This window comes from Rattus rattus, chromosome 1 (assembly GCF_011064425.1).
Source record: "Rattus rattus isolate New Zealand chromosome 1, Rrattus_CSIRO_v1, whole genome shotgun sequence".
Classification (NCBI taxonomy): Eukaryota; Metazoa; Chordata; class Mammalia; order Rodentia; family Muridae; genus Rattus; species Rattus rattus.
This window is the reverse complement of record NC_046154.1, coordinates 143,605,907-143,629,542: the sequence shown is the minus strand read 5'-3', so window position 1 is coordinate 143,629,542 and position 23,636 is coordinate 143,605,907. Positions and strand designations below refer to the sequence as shown.

Here is a 23,636-nt window from a genome sequence, read left to right as displayed (position 1 = left end):
TGTTCACAGATGTGCATGCCTGATTGTCACTGAAGCTCTTATCTCCACTGAGTCAGTGTTCCTGATTCTCCAGCACTGTTCTATTCTTTAATCCAGAAAGTATTCTATTTATATCATTATACTTTGTGTTTTATGAATTCTGTTTTAATGTTTTGATAATTCAACAACTCTTTGCTGCAAGCTTATGGTATTTCAATGAATTTGACACAATTGTAACTTCTTGCTTATTTTAAAGATTATTTTATGATCATTGTCATAGAGCTCTAATGGGTGGTTTTCCTTGTGAGCTGGTTGTTACTTTCCCTTTCAAATGGTTCATTTTTTTTCTTTAATATATTTTATTTCATCTTTGCCAACTTTTTATTTAGATAGTTGTTAGTAATGATTCTGTTAGTTTCCTGTAATTTTTAAAGCAACGAGTTTACTGTTCAATACATAAGTTTGGCTTTCTATCTTTTTGACTATGTAGTATGGAGTTTATTTGCAAGATCCTGTTCTGGTTGAATGGTCTTTTCTCACTGGAAATCCCACTGTTCTCTGCTTGTATAGCCTGAAGAGATGAAAGAAACTTCCAGATTGGCCTCCTGGTGTCACTAATTAGGAAAGGTTTGGTTTAGTTGGATATTTCCAGCCAGCCCCTGCTGTGGGATAACAAATTGATGAGGATTGTGGACCTCGCTTATCATCCTAAGTATTTGCCTCAGGATGGGATGCCTGGGATGTCAGAAACCATGACCACTGTTGCTGCACAATCTCCATGTTTGGAAAAGAGAACTTTCAGAACAATAGGAAATTCTCAGGATAGACATTGTCTTTATGCTTATGACCAGTGTATGTTTTTGTGTTTCTTTAAGTGTATCTTCCTAAAGATTCTTAACTCTGTATGTGGTTTATATCAGCGTTTATAATGATACCCATATTTATCTGATTTGCCACAACTATATTATAACTTATACATCTCAGACTTTAATTGCTTTTTTTAGATTTATTTTCTACTGATTATTTTTTTATTTTTTAATTTTCAGGGAAACTAGAGCTTTGTTAGCTGGTAGTACTAAACCTATGTATTCTATAATTTCAAGTGTTGAGGATTACTAATGATACCAAATTTCTTTTTTTTCTTTTTCTTTTTTTCTTTTTTTCTTTTTTTTCAGAGCTGGGGACCGAACCCAGGGCCTTGCGCTTGCTAGGCAAGCGCTCTACTACTGAGCTAAATCCCCAACCCCGATACCAAATTTCTTATTTCTCAGCTTTTCAGGGAAAAGAAAAGGTTTAGCAATGTTTTAAAATGTTTGAATAAATTGATGCAGCTTTATAAGAAATATTTTTTTGTGTCATACCAGCAATATTAATCAGTGTAACACTACAAATGTGTACCCACTAAACAGTCATTACATTAAAAGATATAGTGGCCCCAACATTGTTTAACATCTGCCATTCTTTAGAGTTTGTGATCAACCCTAACACTAAGATAACCATAGCTTACGAGGGGTTCTGTGGACGTGACTGAGATGTTCACAGGGCATCATATCAGACGGAAGCATGAGGACATAAGCAGGAAGAGAGTTGGGTTTATGACAGCACTAATTAATCCTTTTATCTTTTCCAAAGTGTTTCTGACCTCAAGAGAAAAATCAAGAGGTGGGAAAAGTCAATAGTGCCCAGGGCTTATAATTATAGTAAACTGTATAACTAATGGTGGCCACATTCTGTTCATCTTTTCTGTCTCCAGGTTCAGGTTCTTCGGAATGCTGGGGAGGAAGTGACCCTGACAGTGTCATTTTTAAAAAGAGCACCTGCTTTCCTCAAACTCCCACTTAACGAAGACTGTGCATGTAAGCATTTGTGGAATAGAGACAGTAATCACAGCATTGCATTTCTTTCCACCCAGAACTTGATATTTTTTTTTCTTACAGTGTGAAATACATACATGAATACTGCATAGAATCACCAAATCATGTAGAATTCATTTCTCTTGAAAGTTACAAATTTTATTTTTTTAAGTTGATAATATTGAAACTCTTTCTTTCTAGTGATTATGAAATCTGGCACTTAATTTTAACCAGCTCTGCTCTCCCCTTGTACTTTTACTTTACACAACCCTTTACTGTGTTCCATATGCAGATAAATTTGTGTTCAGATAATTTTCTCATTTAGAAGCTTTGTTTATGATGAGTTGTGTGTGTGTGTGTGTGTGTGTGTGTGTGTGTGTGTATGTATGTGTGTTGTTGTAGTAGTTGTTAATGCATGATGAAACATGTGTCTTGGCCCTAGGACAAGATATCCTTTGTTTCTAAGGCTAATAAAAATTTCATTATATTTAAACTTTTATCAACTAATGGGCATTTTCTTGGTTCCATGGCTTTGCTATTATCAATAAGGTAGTACTCATACAAGTATTATTTTGAGATCATGCTTTCTGTTGTTTGGGATGTACACCCAGAAGTGGGATTTCTAGTTCTCTGTGTTGTTTTGAATACTAGGTATGATACTTTCTATGGGGACATTGCCATTTCACATTTGCACCAACAATGTCAACATCGTCAATTTCTTTCAATTATCTGTTAATATCTTGCTGGTTTTTTTTTTTCAACATGGTTGTTTTCATGAATCACCAATAATACTGCGGTTTTGGTTGAACTTCCCTAATCACTACTGATGGTCAGCATCTTTGCATACATTCATTTTCTTTCCATTTGTATCCCATTTTACATAGAAGTCATTCACGTGCTATGATACCATCTGGCTTGATCTTGTGCTAGCTTTGTGGATGCTGTGATAATTTTTGTGAGTCATTTATGCCTCTGCCCTAATGTGTCTAAAAAGTATAACATTGTTTAAGTCATCTACTGCCTCTGATTCTGGTAATATTTCAGTCATCTCTTCTGCAAACATCCCTGAACGTTGCAAGTGATGATTTGATGTAGGCATCACATTTACTGTGTGATGTCTTATATTCTCTGAATACTCACCAGTTGTGGGCTTCTGTGTTAGTTGCTATCTACTGGGTGAAAAAGCTCAATGATGAGGATTGAGCCTCATACTAATTTATGGGATGTCTTAGTTAGGGTTTCATTGCTGTGAACAGACACCATGACCAGGGCAACGCTTATAAAGGATATATATTTGGTGGTGGCTTACAGGTTCAGAGGTTTAGTTCATTATTATCAAGGCAGGAGCATGGTAGCATCCAAGTAAGCATGATGTGAGAGAAGCTGAGAATGTTACATCTTGTTCTGAAGGCCAAGAGGAGAAGATTGAATCTTCCACACTGGGCAGAGCTCCAAAGCTCACCCCTTCAGTGACACACTTTCTCCAACAAGGCCACTCCTACACAAACAAGACCAACCTTCAAATAGTGCCACTCCCTGGGCCGAGCATATTCAAACCACTACCTTCCACTCCTTGAGCCCTCCATGTTTGTTCAAACACACGAGTCAATGGGGGGGCTATACATAGGATAGCATAATGCAAAATACATTTGTTCACCTTCAAAAGTCCTATAGTCTATAATAGTCTCAACAATATTAAAAGTCAAAAGTTCAAAGTCTCTTCTGAGATTCATCCAATCACTTAACTATAATCCCCTATAAAAATCAAAATCAAACAACAGATCACATACCTCCAATATCACAGGATATATATTATCATTCTAAAATTCAATAGGGGGGAAACACTGGGTTAAAGCAAGACCAAATATAATTTGGCCAAACTCCAAACTTAGCATCTCTGTGTCTAATGTACAACTCCTTCCGGCTTTGTTGACTGCAGCACAGTTCTTTGTCTGGTTTCACTTCTTGGAGCCCTTTATTATTACTTGAACCATACATTATGTATTTTTTTTCTTTTTAAACTTACCATGCTTGGTCAGAATGCTCTTTGTGAAACTAAAACAGAGAACAAAGCCCCTTTTGGACTTTTTTCCCTCCACAATTAAACCACATTTATTTAATTATTTTACTCACTTATTTTACATCCCTCTCATTGCCCCCATCACTCCCTCTTACAATCCTCCTCCCAATACTCCTCTCTTTCTCTGAGTTGGTGGGTGCCCCCTGGGTACTCCCCCACCCTCAAATATCAAGTCTCTGCGGGATAGTCACATCTTCTCTCACTGAGGCCAGTTAAGGCAACCTAGCTAGAAGAACATATCATGAGTACTGGCAACATCTTTTGGGATAGCCCCCACTCTAGTTTTCCAGGATTCACATGAAGACCAAGCTGCACATCTACTACATATGTGAGGGAAGGCCTAGGTCCAGTGCCTGTATGTTCTTTGGGTGTTAGATCAGTCTCAGAGAGCCCCAAGGGTCCAGGTTAGTTGACTCTGTTGTTCTTTGTATGGAGTTCCTATTCCCTTAGAGCCTTCAGTCCTTCCCCCTATTCTTCCATAAGCATTCCTGAGCTCCATCCACTGTTAGGCTGTGAATATGTACATTTGTCTGAGTCAGCTGCTGAGTAGAGCTTCTCAGAGGATAGCCATGCTAGATTCCTGTCTGCAAACATAACAGAGTATGTTTAATAGTGTCAAGGATTGATGCTTGTCCATATGATGGGTCTAAGGTTGGTCTGGTTATTGTTTGGCCATTCCCTCAGTCTCTTCTCCATCCTCTGTCCTTTCATTCCTTGTAGACAAGATACATTTTGGGTCAAAAGTTTTATGGGTGTGTTGTCCTTATCCACAGTTGATAACTCCACTGGGGTTCCTGCATGGCTACATGAGGTTTCATATCTCAAATATTGTGACTCACAGCTAAGGACATCCCCACTGATTCTCAGGTGTATCTCTTATCCCAGGTATCTGTCTCTTCCTGACGATGCCCCCTACCTTGCCACAACAGTCAGTTGCAGATTTCCATTCATTCTCATGACCAACTGGATATCCCTCCTGTCCCTTCCCATACCTGACCCAGAACCTCCCCTGTTACCCTCCCATCTCCTCTGCCTCCCAGTTCCCTCCCTCCATCTGCCTCTTAGGACTATTTTATTCCCCCTTCCAAATGAGATTCAAATATTCTTGCTTGTGCCTTCCTTCTTGTTTAGCTTCTTTGGGACTGTAGAATATAGTATAGGTCTCCTGAAATTTATGGCTAATATCCGGTTTTAAGTGAGTACATACCATACATGTCCTTTGGGAACTGAGTTACCTCACTCAGGATGATATTCTCAAGATCTATCCATTTGCCTGTGAAATTTATGATATCTTTGTTTTTCTTAGTTGAAGAGTATTCTATTATGTAGATGTACCACATTTTTTTTTTATTCATTGTTCAGTTTGAGGAACATCTCTGGTGTTTCTAGTTTATGACTATTACAAATAAAGCTGATACAGACATAGTTGAACAAATGTCTTTGTGAGATGGTGGGGCATCTTTTGAGTATATGACCAAGAGTGGTATAGCTGTATCTTGAGGTAGTATTTCTAGTTCTCTTAGAAACCACCAAAATGATTTTCAAAGTGGTTGCACAAGTTTGTACTCTTACAAGCAAGGAAGGAGTATTCCTCTTGCTATACATCCTCACCAGCATGTGCTATCACTTGAGTTTCTGATCATAGTCATTTTGATGGGTGTAAGATAGAATTTCAAAGTTGTTTTGTTTTGCATTTCCCTGATGACTAAGGACATTGAACATTTCTTTAAGTGATTTTCTGCCATTCAAGATTTTTCTGTTGAGAATTCTCTGTCTAGCTTTATACCTGTAGCACATAATATTAAAAAAAAAAAAACTAAAAAAAAAAACAGATAAAAAAAAAAAAACAAAACAAAAACAAAAAAAACTAAAAACAATAAAACAATCCACGCTGTCATCAGCTAGGCACCGGCCTGTGGTCTAGGTCTGTTCCCACCCTAGTACTGATCCGAAGACAGCAGGTTTTCCCTTTTGCCAAAGCCTGTTCCATCAAGGCTGGCTCTGGCTCTCCAGAGCTCCAAAATCACTCTCTCCACCACAGGCTGGCTGCTGACAAACCTGCTGTGCACTCCCAAATTTTCATGACTAGCTGGGGTGCCCTCTTGCAAACCAATGCTGTCACTGTTACCTTTCCTTGCAGCTCAGTGGAATCACAGCGAGAAGGAAGACATCAGAAAATATTAGTTTAAAATCAACAGCTAACATAATTGCTGGGTGCAGAACCTAGCATCCTAAGTTTAGCAACAATTATATGTTAGAAATTTTCTGGTGGCAGATTTGCCATCTGAACTAACAACCTCCAACCTCGTCCATCGTGTCTGCCTTGCTCTAGCTGTCCAAAAAGAAGTTCCTCTCTTCTGTGTTCTCTCTTCCTGCACGGACCCTGAAGTCCTGCCTCCTCTTTGTCCAGTGATTGGCTTCTTGTTGTCTTTATTTAATCAATTAGGGGAAATTTCCACTACATGTGCCCTATTTTTAAATTGGATTATTTGAGTTGTTGTTGTTGTTCCACTTCTTAAATTCTTTATAAATTTTGGATATTAGCCCACTGTCAGATGTAAGGTTGGTGAAGATCCTTTTACAATCTGTTAGATTGCTGTTCTGTCCTATTGAGAATGTCCTTTGCCTTACAGTGACATTGCAGTTTTATGAGTTGTCTTAGAATCTGAGCCACTGGTGTTCTAGTCAGGAAATTGTCTCCTGTACCAAGGATACATTCAAGATTTTTCAGACTTTCTATTATATGATATTTAGTGTATTTTGTTTTTATGTTTAGGTCTACAGACCTTGAAAGAGCAATCCTCAACATCATATGAAAAAATAAAAAATCCAGGATAACCAAATTATCATGAACAATAAAAGTACTTCAGGAGGATCTCCATCCAGGACCTACACTACAGAGCAAAAGTGGTTTAAAAAAAAACACTGCATAGTGTTGGTACAGAAATAGACATGTTGATGATTGGAATTGAATCAAAGACCCAGAAATGAACTCACATACCTATGGACACTTAATTTTTGATTAAAAAAAAAAAGGCAAAACCATACAGTGTAAAAAAGAAAGATTCCTTAACAAATGGTGGTGGTCTAACAGGATGTCTACGTGTAGAAGAATGAAAACAAATCCATAATTATTACCCCGTATGAAACTCTGCTGGGCTCTTTTGAGACTTATTTTGTCGATGAATTAATCTAAATCCCTTCATCTTAGCCTCAAACAGACTTTTTGGGCAAGGGCGAAAAGCAGCCTCATTCTTCACCAAATATCACAAGAACAGTCTCCAAGCCACTTACTAAAATCCTCTACTACTGAAACCTGCTGGGACTGCAGGCCTACAGAGTTCAAGTCATCCTCGGCAGCACCGTCTTCCATATTTTGTCTAGGAGGGTCCATTAAGCCCCACTTTAGACATCCCTCTCTTCCCAAATCTAAAGTTCTAAAATCCACATTCTCCCAAAACATGGTCAGTCCTCTCATAGCAACACCCCAGTCCCTGATAACAACTTCTGTCTTTGTTAGGGTTTTGCTACTGTGAACAAACCTCCCAATCAAGACAACTCTTATAAAGGAAGACAGTTAACTGGGGCTGGCTTAAAGGTTCAGAGGTTTAGTCCATTATTATCAAGGGAGGAGCATAGCAGGCCTGATGCAGAAGGAGCTGAGAGTTCTCCACCTTGTTCTAAAGACCAACAGGATTAGTCTGTCTCTTCCACACTGGGCAGAGCTTCAAACCCCATCTCCAGAGTGACACTTCCTCTAACAATTGTATACCCATTCCAACAAGGCCAGACCTCAAAATATTGCCACTCCCTGGGTCAAGCATTTTCAAAGCACTACATGAGATAATCATAATGAACGAGAAGTCATTGTATTGCTATCTCTACTTACCAGAAAATTAGTTGGTTTTACCCAAGAGCTCATGATATTTCTAGTCAAAGGTTTTTGAAATCACTGACAGACTCAGGAATAGGTTTCATTTCACAGAGTACGACTTAATTCAAACAAAACAGAGTGGTTGGTCACTCATAACATCAATGGCAATATTGTGTACAGGTAGACTTATATTACCAGACAGGTCTTTATTGTAGAGTTCATTTTTTTCTGTTCTAGTAATGTATATAGTATCTTTAAGTACTATGAAGACTAACCAGTCAGGATAGACCATCCAACTGAAACTTGTATATTTAAATATTTAACAAAAATATCCAATGTTTGTGTTTCTAGGTCTAAGTTACCACATTAAGTGTGGTTGTTTCTAATTCTACTGATTTAACTTCAAGTTTCCCATTTTATTTTAAATAGCTGAGGTATAAAATGGGATAAATGTACCATGTTTCATTAACATCTTTCAGTTAAAGAACATATAGACTATTTCCATTTCCTGAATATTTTGAAAAAGCAGCAAAAATATGGATAATCTAGTATCTTTGTAGCAAATGTAGAATCCTTTAGATATATGTCCACAATTGGTATATCTGGATCTTATGGTAGATCTATTTTCAGCTCTTGAGGGACCTCCACACCGATTTTCATTGTTGTTGTACCAGTTCACACTTCTACCAACAGTGAATACATGCTCCTCTTTCCCTACTCCACTGCAACACTTGCTACAATATTTTTGAAATTTTAGCTATTATGACTTTTGTAAGATGAAATCTTAAAGCCATCTTAATTTGTAGTCCTCAATGGCTAAAGATTCTGATTATTTTTGTAGTGATTCTCAGCCATTTTTGTTTCAGCTTTTGGGATGTCTCTGTATAGTTTCATGGTTCATTTTATAAATGTCTTATATTCTAACTTAGACATTTAATTTGTGAGTTCTTTCTATGTTCTAGATGTTAACCCTCTGTCAGATGTATAATTAGTAAGGATCCACCCCCCATTCTACAGGATAGCATGCTGCTTGAATGATGTTATCCATTTCTTCACAGACTCTATTGAGCTTCATGTGGTCCTCCATGCCATTTGTTGCTCTTAATGTCTCTTTTATTAGAGTCTAATTTAGAACATTCTTTTCTGTGCCTATAACATCTAGGATATTTCTTTTTACTACATTAAATAGAATAAATCAGGTTTTATGTTGAGGTCCCTGATCCATTTAGTATGTGTGTATGTTTCTGTGTGTGTCTGCGTGCGTGCGTGCATGTGTGTGTGTGTGTGTGTGTGTGTGTGTGTGTGTGTGTGTGTGTGTGTATTCAGAGTAAGAAATACAGATCTACTTTCATTTTAACTAGTATCATTTCTTGAAGATGCTGTCTTTCTTCTAGTATATATTTTTGGTCTTTACCTAAAATTCATCATGCAGCTTTATAACTCTATCTTGAATTCTATTACATTTTTCAACACATTTGCTTTTATGTCAATACCATGTAGTTTTCATTATAGCTCTACAGTGTTACTTAAAATCATGAACAGTGATATTTCTGGAAGTTATTTCAATTTCAGGATTACTTGGGTTTTCTGGGCTCTTTGGGTTTCTATATAACATTTTAATTTATGTAAAGAAGTACATGAGGATTTTCACAGGGGTTGTACTTAATCTGTAGTTTCCTTTTATCATAGTGGATACTGTATATCAGAATAAAAGAACCTTTTCTACTTCTTATGTGATGATCATGTGATTTTTTCATTGAGAATCTATATGATACATTACATGTATTAATTTATGTATATTTAGCAACATACATAAATCTCTGGGGTGATTCCATGTTGATCATGGTGGATACTACTTTTCATATGTTGTTGAATTTAGTTGGCAAGCATTTTATTGAGGATTTTTACATCTAGAATTATCAGATTTCTTGCCTATAATTTCTTCCCTTTTTTGCTGAATCTTTGATTTTGGTAATAATGGTATTTTTAAAAAAAGATTGGAAATGTTTTTACAAAGTAACTTGTGAAGTATTGGTGTTAGTTATTTTTTGGAAGTCTGATAAAATTCTGAGCTAAACACATGAGGCCCAGCTAATTATTTATATAATTTAAAACTATTGATTATATCTCATTAGTGTGAATGTACTTAAAATATCTTTCTTTATCTTGATTTAACATCAGAGGATAGTGATGTTTCCTTTTTGAACTCTAATTTAAATCATTTCTATTTTTCACTTGGATAATTTTGTTAAGTTTGTTAAGTTTGCTTCAGTTTTTCATAGATGCAACTCATTATTTCACTGTTTTCTTGTATTTTTTTCTCATTCAAATTTCATTTATTACAGCTCTGATTTTGATCATTTCTTATCACTTACTCTTTTGGGAGTATTGTTTCTTCTTGTTTTTCTAACATGTTTCAATTACATTTTGAAGTTATAAATATTGGATCATTCAATCTTTCAATGTAGGTTTATAAACTTTAACTCTTGTGACTCCTTTCATGTGTCTCATCTATTTTTTGGTTTTATGTTTTCATTTATGCCCTTGCATTTGGAGCATAGATGTTGAGAATTGAGACTTCTTCTTGGTGAGTTTTTTCCTTTGATGAATATGAAGAGTCTTTCCCCATCTCATTTGATAACTTTTGGTTGAAAGTGTATTTTATAAGATATTAGGATGTCAACTCCAGCTTGTTTCTTGGAACCATTTGCTTGGGAAAAAAATTCCATTCTTCTACTCTGAGGTAATGTCTGTTTTGTCACTGAGTTGTTTTTCTTGTATGCAACAAAGTGGTGAATCCCGTTCACATATCCAGTCTGTTAGCCTGTGTTTTTTTATAGGGGAATTGAGTCTATTGATGTTGAGAGATAGTAAAGACAGATGATTGTTAGTTCTTGTTATTATTGTTGCTGGAGGCAGTTCTAGGTGTGTGTGTGTGTGTGTGTGTGTGTGTGTGTGTGTGTGTGTGTGTGTGTGTAATTCTCTTCTTTTAGGTTTGTTGAGAAATGTTTAATTTCCTATTGGGGGTATATACTCACCTTCCTTGTGTTAGAGACTTCCTTCTAGTGTCCTCTGTAGGGCTAGATTAATAGAAAGATATTATTTAAGTTTGGTTTTGTCATGTATGCAGTATCTCGGTTCTTCCTTCTACAGTGATTGAGAGTTTTGCTGGATGTAGTATACTGGGCTAGCATCTGTGTTCTCTCAGGATCTGGATGACATCTGTCCAGGATCTTCTGGCTTTTAGAGTCTCTGTTGAGAAGTCTGCCTTTATATGTTACTTGGCCTTTTCTCCCTTATAGCATTTATTATTATTTCTTTGTTCTGTGCATTTAGTATTTTGATTATTAGGTGATGAGAGGATTTTCTCTTCTGGTCAAATCTATTTGGTGTTCTGTAGTTTTCTTGTACATTCATTGTCATTACTTACTTTGGGTTAGGAAACTTTTATTTGTTGAAGTTTTCTGGCCCCTTGAGCTGGGATTCTTTACCCTCTTCTATTCCTAGTATTCTTAGGTTTGGTCATTTCATTGTGTCCTGGATTTCTTGGATGTTTTGGGTTAGGAACTTTTTATACTTTGACCGATGTGTCAGTATATTCTATGGTATCTTCTATGCCCAAGATTCTCTTTTCTATCTCTTGTATTCTGTTGCTGATGCTTGCTTGAATCTGTAACTCCTGATGTCTTTTCAAAGTTGTCTATCTCTGGGTTGCCTCCATTTGTGTTTTCTTTATAATTTTTATTTCCATTTTTTGTTTCTTCCACTGTTTTGTTCAATTTCTTCACCTGCTTGCTTGTATTTTCCTGTAATTCTTTAAGGGATTTATTTGTATCCTCATTAAGGGCTTCTACCTGTTTGCCTGTGTTTTCCTGTATTTCTTTGACGGAGTTATTATATCCTACCTAAAGGCCTCTATCACCTTCATGAGATGGACTTTTAGGTCATGTTCTTACTTTTCAGGCATGTTAGGGTATCGAGGGCTTGTGCTGGGAGAACTGTGCCCTGCTGGTGCCGAATTGCACAGGGTTCTGTCACTTATGATCTTGTGCTTATCTCTCACTACCTGGTTACCTCTGGCATTAACTGGCCTTGGTGTCTCTGACTGGAGCTGGCCTCCTTGGAGGCTCTGTGACCTAGTTTAGTGCTGGTCTCCTGGGAGGCAAGCAGTGCTGTCTCTGGTTAGGGTGAGCCTCCTGTGTTTTTGGTTAGAGCAGGCTTCCTGTGTGTTTGTTTCTTCTGGACCTCCTGGGAGGGAGACAAACAGCAGGGAATGGGAGGGGATCTGGCTACTGATCTAGCAGCATGCATGGACAAGCAGACTAGAAAGAAGGTGGAGTTCAAGAGTGTGTGTAGTTATTGTGTCAGCTGTGCTCTGTAGTTGCCTCCGCTGGTGTGGGTATTTGGGTAAGATTCTTACATGTGTCCCATGAGGCAAACAGGCCGTAGGTTGTGGGAGGATCAGTATTTTGATTTTATCCAGTGATGATATATTATGCATATTTTACTTATTGTATGCTTTTTTGGATGGTTTTAAACATCCTATTGAAAATAAATTATCATTTTCCAATTATCTATTGTGTATACAGAAATTAGATTAATTTATATATTCTAAAATTCACTACGAGAGACCACAATTTTATTAATTCGTTAAAAGAAATTACTTGTAAGATGGAATTATAAAATTCTTTTGCATTACTTGGTTTCTAAAATGATTACAATATTCTTTTAATCATTTTTGTAAAATCAAATATGCTATTCCCCACTTCAGTGAAGTGATTAGCTCTTTTGTAATAATGTAGTCATCTTATCCTTTCAGTATTTGCTTTAGTTTTTATTATCTCTCTGTAGTGGCCTCACAGTTATTTCTGACACTAGTAGTTTGTACCTTTTTCTTTTACTCTATTGGGAGACCTTTAATGACTGCTTCTATTTCCTTAGGAGTTATGGGGTTGTTTAACTGTTTATCTGTTCCTGATTTAACTTCGGTACCTGGTATCTGTCTAGGAAATTGTCCATTTCCTGCAGATTTTCAAGTTTTGTTGAATATAGGCTTTTATAGTAAGATCTGATGATTTTTTGAATTTCCTCTGAATCTGTAGTTATGTCTCCCTTTTCATTTCTGATTTTATTAATTTGTACACACTCTCTGTGTCTTCTGGTTAGTCTGGCTAAGGGTTTATCTATTTTGTTGATTTTCTCAAAGAACCAACTTTTAGTTCTGTTGATTCTTTCTATGGTCCTTTTTGTTTCTACTTGGTTGATTTCAGCTCTGAGTTTGATTATTTCCTGCCTTCTACTCCTCCTGGGTGTATTTGCTTCTTTTTGTTCTAGAGCTTTTAGGTGTTCTGTCAAGCTGCTGATATATGCTCTCTCTTGTTTTTTTTCTGCAGGCACTCAGAGCTATGTGTTTTCCTCTTAGTACCGCTTTCTTTGTGTCCCATAAGTTTGGGTATATTGTACCTTCATTTTCACTAAATTCTAAGAAGTCTTTAGTTTCTTTCTTTATTTCTTCCTTTACCATGTTATCATTGAGTAGAGCATTGTTCAACTTCCATGTATATGTGGGTGTTCTTTCCTTATTGTTATTGAAGACCAGCTTGAGCCTAAGGTGGTCTGATAGAACGAATGGGATTATTTCTATCTTTCTGTATCTGTCGAGGCCTGTTTTGTGCCCGATTATATGGTCAATTTTGGAGAAAGTACCATGAGGTTGTGCGAAGAAGGTATATCCTTTTGTTTTAGGATAGAATGTTCTATAAATATCTGTTAAGTCCATTTGTTTCATAACTTCTATTAGTCTGTCTATGTCTCTGTTTAATTTCTGTTTTCATAGTCTGTCCATTGATGAGAGTGGGGTGTTGAAATCTCCTACGATCATTGTGTGAGATTCAAGGTGTGCTTTGATCTTTAGTAAGATTTCTTGTATGTATGTAGGTACCCTTGTATTTGGAGCATAGTTATTTAGGATTGAGAGTTCATCTCGGTAAATTTTAATTTGATGGATATGAAGTGTCCTTCCTTATCTTTTTTGATGATTTTTGGTTGAAAATTGATTTTATTCAATATTAGCATGGCTACCCCAACTTGCTTCTTCAGACCATTTGCTTGGAAAGTTGTTTTCCAGACTTTTACACTGAAGTAGTGTCTGTCTTTGTCTGTCTCTGAGGTGTATTTCCTGTAGGCAGCAAAATGTTGGGTCCTCATTGCGTATCCAGTTTGTTAATCTGTGTCTTTTTATTGGGAAGTTGAGCCCATTGATGTTGAGAGATACTAAGGAATAGTGATTATTGCTTCCTGTTATATTCATATTTGGATGTAAGATTATGTTTGTGTGCTTTTCTTCTCTTTGTTTTGTTGCCAAGACATTTAGTTTCTTGCTTTTTCTAGGGTGTAGCTTGCCTCCTTGTGTTGGGCTTTACCATTTATTATCCTTTGTAGGGCTGGATCTGTAGAAAGATATTGTGTAAATTTGGTTTTATCATGGAATATCTTGGTTTCTCCATCTATATTAATTGAGAGTTTTGTTGGATACAGTAACCTGGGCTGGCATTTATGTTCTCTTAGGGTCTGTATGACATCTGTCCAGGATCTTCTGGCTTTCATAGTCTCTGGTGAGAAGTCTGGTGTAATTCTGATAGGTCTGCCTTTATATGTTCCTTGACCTTTTTCCCTTACTGCTTTTAATATTCTTTCTTTGTTTTGTGCACTTTTTTTTTACTATTATGGGACAGGAGGAGTTTCTTTTCTGGTCCAATCTATTTGGCATTCTTTAGGCTTCTTGTATGTTTATGGGCATCTCTTTCTTTAGGTTAGTGAAGTTTTCATATATGATTTTTGTTGAAGATATTTACTAGTCCTTTGAGTTGGGAGTCTTCACTGTCTTCTATATGTATTATCCTTAGGTTTGATCTTCTCCTTGTGTCCTGGATTTCATGTATGTTTTGGGCCAGTAGCTTTTTCCTTTTTACATTATCTTTGACAGTTGTGTCGATGCTTTCTATGGAATCTTCTGCTCCTGAGATTCTCTCTTCTATCTCTTGTATTCTGTTGGTATTGCTTTTATCTACAGCTCCTTGTCTCTTCCTTTGGTTTTCTATATCCATGTTTTTCTCCCTCTGTGCTTTCCTTATTGTTTCTATTTCCATTTTCAATTCCTTTACCTGTTTGATTGTGTTTTCCTGTAATTCTTTCAGGGAATTTTGTGTTTCCACTCTAAGGGCTTCTAATTGTTTACTTGCATTTTCCTGCATTTCTCTAAAGGAGTTCTTTATGTCTTTCTTAAAGTCCTCCATCATCATGATTTCAAATCTAGATCTTGCTTTTCTGGTGTGTTTAGCTATTCATTGTTTGCTTTTGTGGGAGAATTGGGCTTTGATGATGCCATGTAGTCTTGGTTTCTGTTGCTTGGGTTCCTGTGCTTGCCTCTCACCATCATGTTGTCTCTGGTGTTACCTTGTTTTGCTATTTCTGACAGTGGCTTGATCGTCCTATAAGCCTGTGTGTCAGGAATGCTGTAGACCTGTTTTCCTGTTTTCTTTCAGCCAGTTATGGGAACAGAGTGTTCTGCTTTCAGGCATGTAGTCATTCCTGTCCACTGGCTTTTAGCTGTCCTTGTGGGCAGGAACCAGAAGTGCCTGTGCCTCCTTCTCCTGGGTCCCTGTGTATAAGGGGGCCCAGATTGTGCTAGACATTTTCCTCTAGAGTCAGAAATGTGGGCAGAGAGTAGTCTCCTCTAGTTTCCCAGGTGTGTCTGCCCCTCAGAATGTCTAGCTCTCCCTGCCATGGGATTTGGGTGCAGGGAGCTGTTTTACCAGGTCCGTTCAGATCTGGGCACAGTCTGGACTGCAGGGCTTCTGCAGCTTGCCTGCCCCTATCTTCCTATGCCCAGAGGTCCTATACAGCTTCCTCTTGGGCCAGGGATGTGGGTAAAGTTGAGCAGAAGTGGCAGTCTCTCCTGTCCTGCAGTCCCAGGATTGCCCACACGTCTGAGCAATCAGCTCTCTCTCCCATGGGGTTTGGGAGCAGGGAGCTGTGGGCTGAGATAAGTGAGATTCAGGCACCAGCTAGTAACCAGAAGTGTACAGTCCCAGAGGAATTTTACCTTTGTGTGTCTTGAGTCCACCAGGCAGGTCACTTGGAGCAGAAAAGTTGGTCTTACCTCTGGTCTCAGGCCTGAAGTCGCTCCTTGTGGCAAGGTTTCAGCTCTCTGTTAGGGTATCAAAAAGAATGGCCTGCCCCTGCTTCTCCTGGGTCCCTGTGCACAAGGGGGCCCAGATGGCGCTGGTCGTTTTCCTCTAGAGTCAGAAATGTGGGCAGAGAGTAGTCTCCTCTTGTTTCCCAGGTGTGTTTGCCCCTCTGAAGGTCTAGCTCTCCCTCCCACAGGATTTCGGTGCGGGAACTTGTTTGACTATGTCCCAGATCCAGATGCAGTCTGGACTGCAGAGCTCCTGCAGCTTGACTGCCCCTATCTTCCTGTGTCCAGACACTCTATACAGTTTCCTCTTGGACCAGGCATGTGGGCAAAGGTGGGCAGAAATGGCAGTCTCTCTCTTGCCCTGCAGTCTCAGGATTGCCCACACCTCTGCACAATCATCTTTCTCTCCCATGAGGTTTGGGAGCAGTGAGCTGTGGGTAAAATGTAAATTTTTAGTAAAATAATTATTTATTATTCTTTTATGTGTATTTTAAGCATATGTGGAAGTGCATCATGATCTTTTAATTCTCAGAGTTGCCAGTAATATTCAGAGTGGCCATAAGAGGTTTTCATATTCCCTGGAACTGGAGGTAAGGTTGGTTGTGAGTTGCCATGTGGGTGTGTTACAAAATGAACCTAGGTCATCTACAAGGACATCATGTGTTCTTAACCACTGAGCCATCATTCTACCCTCTAATTATAAAACTTCATTTGAAGAGTACAAAAATTTAGTTCAGGCAAATGACTTTTTAGTTGCAGAAAAATTGTAGAATTTTTAGTAATAAAGAATGGAACAATTCTTTAATATGTTGTACTTAGAAGTAAAAATTTCCTAAGAAATAAGATGCTTAAATTCAACTGTGATCTTTCAAAAAATAATTGGCTGGTCAAATACATTAAAAACTCTAAAGTAATAATGTTTTGTCATAGTGTACAATTAAGTCAAGGAATATGTGTTTGGTCCAGGACTTAATAGTTTCTATACTGTGATATCATCTTGGAAAATTGTAAATCTTTAATTGTTTATCTTCACGTTTAAAAATGATATGATACTAGATTTCTCATAAGAGAAATACATATTTTTGCCTTACAATATTAAAAAGAAATAGCTTTGATGAGGATTTAGAATATATGAATACATATTGAGAACAAATGTAAATCTTTACATTCTATTAGTCCACAGTTTGAAAAAAAATAGCACTTTGCAGACTAATTGAAACATTCAATATTAAACGTCTGGTTAGACGAATCAGTGAAGTGGCTTAGAAGTTAAGAATACTGACTGCATTTCCAGAGGGTACAGATTTATTCCTAGCATCCCATGGTGGCTCACACACATATGTAACTTCAGTTCTATGAGATCTTCTACCCCAACTGGTTTCTCAGAGCACAAGGCATCAAAAAATAATAAACTACCTGTTTAGAAAGTACAATGTTTCTAAAATTAAAAATAGTCTCTGTCAGGGTACCAAGATCTACAATATTTCTATCTATCTGTCTATCTATCTATCTATCTATCTATCTATCTATCTATCTATTTATCTATCTAATTTATCTCTAATATAATCTATCTATATATGTCATCTAGTCTGTATTTTCATTTATATATCTATCAATAGATACTATTAAAGATATCTATATCTATATTACTCGCAAAGCTCTGGATTTAGTATAAGTCAAATTTCTTTGTATTTTAGCTCAACATTTTTATATTATTATTGAAAAGAGTTGGACAGAGTCATTCTACAACAGCATGCCATTTTAACCTATAAGGTGTTATGCTTTTGTCTCTGGCAGGTGCTCCAAGTGACCAAAGCAGTGGTACCTCCTCTCCTCTTTGTGACAGTGGATTACACCTCAACTACCATCCAAACAACACAGTAAGAGAGCTGGACACAGTTGACACTAATAAGGATGGCTCAAGAGCAGAATATGTCTGTATTTGTGATTTGCAAGCACCGCTTTTGAATCTGATTTATGTGGTAAACTGGGATTCCTTGGTGACTTCACTGCCATTTAAGTGATAAGACAAGCCAGAAGGAAAAACAAGCAGTAACCTTATGTGACATTATTTCTCTCAGGCATGAATCATTAAATCTTCTGTAAGTGTTGGAGTTTTTGAAATAGGAGAGATTACTCAGAGTCGTGGTGTTATACCTCACTTCAGAGCATTTCATGCCACATAGAATTTCATGAATTACATGATTTGACATGATTTTTATCACTTTTATTTTGATCACAGGGGAATATGACTATCATTGTCATTTTTTGTCATTTTTATGTATATCATGGAATAACTGAAAGAGGAGTAAATTTAATGATATAGAACAAAGGATGTTAAACTATATGTAAAACATACATTTATTTAACACATCAGTTTTCATTAATTTAACTAAATTTTTAGTATTGGTTTTGTATATTCCTTTTGACCAAATTAGTTATATTTATTAAATATTTCTGAAATTTCATATTTAGCATTTAAAATATGCATTACAAAATTTATCTCTGATTACATGTAGATTTAAGTGTGAATTAGCAGAGCTGACCTGCAGCACAAATTGATTTTCTGGTCTCCAACCGAGAAAAATTCACCTTTATATTAGAAATTAATGATTTAATTTTAGAATTTTATTTCAATTGTCTGCCTTTGAATATTTGCAAGTTCAAACATTTTTTATTGTTTCTAATTCCATCAAAATTATACTATAGCTGGGTAACATAGGTTCTTAGGTTGACTATCAAATCTATCTATCTCTCTCTCTATCTATCTATCTATCTATCTATCTATCTATCTATCTATCATCTACCTATTTTGAGGAACATTTTTATTATATTTATTTTTTAATTCACTTTACAACCCAGTAACAGGCCTTCCTCTGCTCACAGTACCCCTTCCAGTTGCTGTGGAACTAGGCACATCCTTTTCCACTTAGACCAAAGTTGTGGTAGGAAGGCAGAAAGCTGAGGGATAGCTGCCTCTCCAATTGTTTAAGGGACCTGCTGAAGATCAAGCTGTTTCTCTGCTATGTATGTGCAGGGCACCTAGGTCCAGCCCATGCTTGCTTTTTGCTTGGTGACTCTGTTTCTAGAAACACCCAAGGGTCCAATTTAGGTGACTTGCTCTTCTTGTGGAGTCCTCATCCTCTTTGGTTCCCTCAATCTTTCTCCCATCTCTTCTAGACTCCCAGAGCTCCATCTAATATTTAGTTATAAGACTCTGCATCTTTTTCCATTGGTGTTGGGTGGAACGTTGTAGAGAACAGTTATGCTAGGTTCATGTCTCCAGGCATAGCAAAGTATCATTAATAGTGTCAAGGATTTGGTTCTTGCCCATGGGATGGGTCTCAATTTGTACCGGTCATTGTCTGGCCATTCCTCAGGCTCTGCTCTGTCTTTGTAGATAGGACACATTTTGGGTCAAAAGCTTTGTTGGTGGGTTGCTGTCCTTATCCGCCCACTGGGAGTCCTGCCTGGCTACAGGAAGTGTCCACTTCAGGATCCATATCCCCCACTGCTAGTAATCTCAGCTAGAGTTGCCTCCACAGATCTTCTAGGACCTTTTCCCATTGCAGGTCTCTGGCATGTCCTAGAGATTACCACCTCGTATCTCCCTTCTTTCTCCCCTGCTCTCCCTGCCTATGATATACCCCTGCCCACCCTGACCCCCTCCTTATGCCCTCTTCCACCAAGTTCTCTCCTTCCATCGACCTATGATACCTTTTTTTGTTTCCCCTTCTTAGAAAGATTCAACCATACACCCTTGGGGTCTAATTATTTGGTTTCTTTGGGTCTTTTATAGCACTGTTATCTTATAATTTACAGATAATATCCACTTATAAGTGAGTACATATCATGCATGTCCTTTTGGGCATGGTTTACCTCAATCAGGATCATATTTTCTAGTTCACATTTGTCCACAAGATTAATGATGTCCTTGTTTTAAATGGTTGATTGGTGTTCCATTATGTAGACATACCACATTTTCTATATCCATTCTTCAGTGAAGAGACATCTAGGTTACTTCCATTTTCTGGCTAAAGATGTTATGAACATAATTGAGCAAGTGTCCTTGTAGGATGGTGGAGCATCTTTTGTGTATATGCACAGGGGTGGTATGGCTGAGTCTTGAGGTACAGCTATTCCCAGTTATCTGATAAACTGCTGGTTGATTTCCAGAGAGACTGTACAAGTTTGTGCTCACATGAGAAATTAATGAATATTGTTGTTCTACATCCTCACCAGCATGTGCTGTCACTTAAGTGACAGCACACTTATTTATTCATGAGGAAGAGTTTTAAGAGCAATGGCTATTTCTGGAAATATAAGGCTCTCATGAAACTAACAATTCTGGATACAGTTCATTAAATCTTTCTTTAATACTTATTTCCAACAGAAATACTTTTAAATTGCAGTTAAAATTCAAAACAGTGATTTCTCCAACTCTAGGTCATTTAAAACTGGTTTTCAATTGGAAAAATAATGAACACAGATAAGTAGTAATCTAACCAATGCCTTGTGTTATACAAATGCCTTTCATTGCCCAACTGTGTGTTTCCATGTGCGTGCGTGCATGTGTGTATTCGTGCATGTGTGTTGTTTGGTTGTATACAGGGTCTTAGGACAGTGATAATGTTTTGCTGAGTTTTCTGCCCCATTTGCTTAATCCTATCCCCTTTTATAAATGTTTACTCAACATCTTTTCCTTGGTGCCAATTATCTTCATGTACTATGCTGATGAGGTGACAAGTTATGTCCTTCCACAGCTGAAAGCTTCCTTCAAGATTAGCCTGAGATTCACAGGCCCCTGACCTTCAGTTAGAGTATGTTGTGTGATTTGGTAGGGGAAAAGCCAAGACAGGCCTCTGGATGACCAGTAGAGGAAATAGAACATATCTTTGCTAAAGTATTGGCTGCGTCATGTTTATACATTCTTCAGTCTTCCAGGTTTCCTCTGAGATTTTCCCCATTACTTATCATTACTAAGAATTTCTGTAATAGTTATGTTCTCAAGGAAGAAAAAGTACCTTATCTACTTTGGAGCTAGAGAGAGCTGTCTGATCATGTTCTTAATCTAGATTTTGTCTAAAGTCCTTGACCTTTTCTTGAGTAATGGCAAGTAAAGAAGTCAGAATGAAAGGTTTAAGGGATGAAGTCATTGTAGGTTTTTTCAATTCATTCCATCGCTTTATATACAAATAATAATAAGTCATTTTTAGGAAAGCTATAATTATGGGATAATAATTACTACTAATCTGCAGCCTGGCTGTTTCCACCATAGACAGTTGTATAGAATTTAGAATACCACATGCTATATACATTCCATACTACAGTAGGTTCGCTCCCATTGTATTCCTATTGTCAGCATTGATAATGAAATATATTATTACATTGCTGGATATATTTTAGGGTAATGAAAGCTTATAATGGTGATCTAAATAACAAGAAGAATTGGCATGCAATTCAAGTGAAGCACATTTATAATTAGAAAATATTCTTATACTTTACAAAATTGAAGTTTTGTGGAACTCTACAGAGGCACTTTATGGGGTCTCATAGGGAGTAGTTAATTATGGATTCCCCAGAATTTTAAACCCAGGGTAATAAACTAATATATAAAATCAACATTAATGTAAGAAGAAATTTCTGAACACAGACATAGTTGTGATCACAAAGCAAACATGTTGCCATTCTTCTTGAGGACATGCACTGATTCTGCTATCAGACCTGAGTACAGCTGGCTCCAACCAGTTTTTCTTCCATTGTGTGAATAAGCCTCAACATAGGAAGGGATACTATGAACTTTCTCAACTCACAGATTTAACCAGTGTTTAAAAACGGAGAGATTGTGCAGAATGGCATTTTAAATGTGTTAGTTTTAAGGCAAAATTTGAGTAACTAGATATTGTTTTGTTGAAATATCTTTTTTTGTATGTTATGAAAGCACTTAAAAAACCCAGAGAACTTAAGCTTTATGTATAAAATTAGGTATTATTCTTTAATGTCTACTCCTTCAAGAATAAAATGTCATTGATTTTAAAGACCAAAATCCCTTGTTTTTCTGAGAGTGAATCTCCTTAGACAAACTCGTCTGCTGAATTTCTTTCCCTGGATACCTCCAGGGAAAAAAAATCTCCTCCCCATTCAATGTAAGATGCTTACACGGATAGTCAAATAATACAAATTTGAAAAAATTTCCTTGACCTTATGCATCAGAGTCAGCTTTCTCTGCCAACTTTGTTAAAAAGTATCTAGACTAGAATTTTGCTCCATATAGAGTTCTATATTGACAATTTAAGTGTTTTCAAGTTCATCATGTGACATGTATTTAAGTGTTGGAGAAAATTCTGCTGCAAAGTATGCAGTATATAAATGTTGCTTGTTATATCCACCTCATCAATATTTTAGAAAACAATATTCTTGAAATTAAGAATAATTTCTGAGAAATATGATTCTCAAAGCAACTTAACTATTGTTTTGTAGGTCACTATATCTGTGACCATAAATAACTGATAATCAGTAGCAAAAGAAGACTTAAAATAAGTATTTTCATGATTACAATTAGGAAGAATTACTTTTAAGTAGTATTAAATATTCAACTGTAACTGTGATTCATAGTAGAGTCTATATCAGGCTTGTTCCTTTTAAAAGCTGAAGTTGGATATATTTCATATTTTTTACAAAGAAGTATAAAATTAGAAAATTATATTTTATATTAATTTATAAATTTTCAAGTTGCAATGATAACATAGTTTCAGATCTCCTAACAATGCCAATATCATACCTATTATTATATTCAATATCACATCACATCAACCATTTAATACTGTTCACATTTAATTAAAGGAAGTAATTATTATTTATAAAATATGAGAAATTATTGCTAAATAATCTATAAAAATATATGACCAAAATATGAAATAACAAAAACTCTGAATTACTTTCACCTCTTCACATCTGCTTAGAGTGTATAATATGCTATGATAGATATGTTTACTGTGAATCAAAGAAGTGTTAGTTGGAGTGAATCAATGATCTATAGCTGTCATGGAATAGGTCATTGGGCAAGTGAACTTCTAAAAATGTCCATGTACAGAGAATCTTGCCCTGATGTGGGCTTGCCTATCTCTGGCATAGAACATCAAGAATCATACCCCTTCTTTGGAAGTGTACCCATGACATTTGATAGTAGGACAGTAAATGGACTAACATGATCAATTAGGAAGCGTCATGTTTTTGACCAGACTATGCCACAGAATATCGCTGCTCCTCATGTTCCTACTTTCTATAAAATAACTCATTGCTGCTGCTGAACATTCTTTGATATTCATTCAGTAAGGTGAACATACCTTTATCTTGAAAAGTAATATTGCAAAATTCTTAAGTAATTCAGAGAAAATAATATAGATGGCAATTAGAAACAGCAATAGTAATGATATTTTGAGGCTGTAAATTTTTTTCTTGCAAGCCTCATGTTTAGAAATAACTTTGTCAACTACTAAAGTTTATTATTGTTTTAGTTAAAATATAATTACATGGTTTTTCCTCCTCTCTTTAAGCACTCCAACCCCTATCATGTTGACACTTACTCCCTCTCAAATTTATAGCCTTTTTGTCACACACACACACACACACACACAAACACACAAACACACA

General features: G+C 36.7%; 1 protein-coding gene across 1 annotated transcript in view; it reads left to right on the top strand.

Moving 5' to 3' along the window:
- The window catches only part of LOC116903800 (gamma-1-syntrophin), a 281,407-nt gene that overhangs the window by 55,489 nt on the left and 202,282 nt on the right, over positions 1–23,636 (top strand). The window contains exons 5-6 of the mRNA XM_032906505.1: positions 1,733–1,835; positions 17,781–17,863. The gene's annotated coding sequence lies outside the window, so the exon portion shown is untranslated. The remainder of the gene's footprint in view (positions 1–1,732; positions 1,836–17,780; positions 17,864–23,636) is intronic.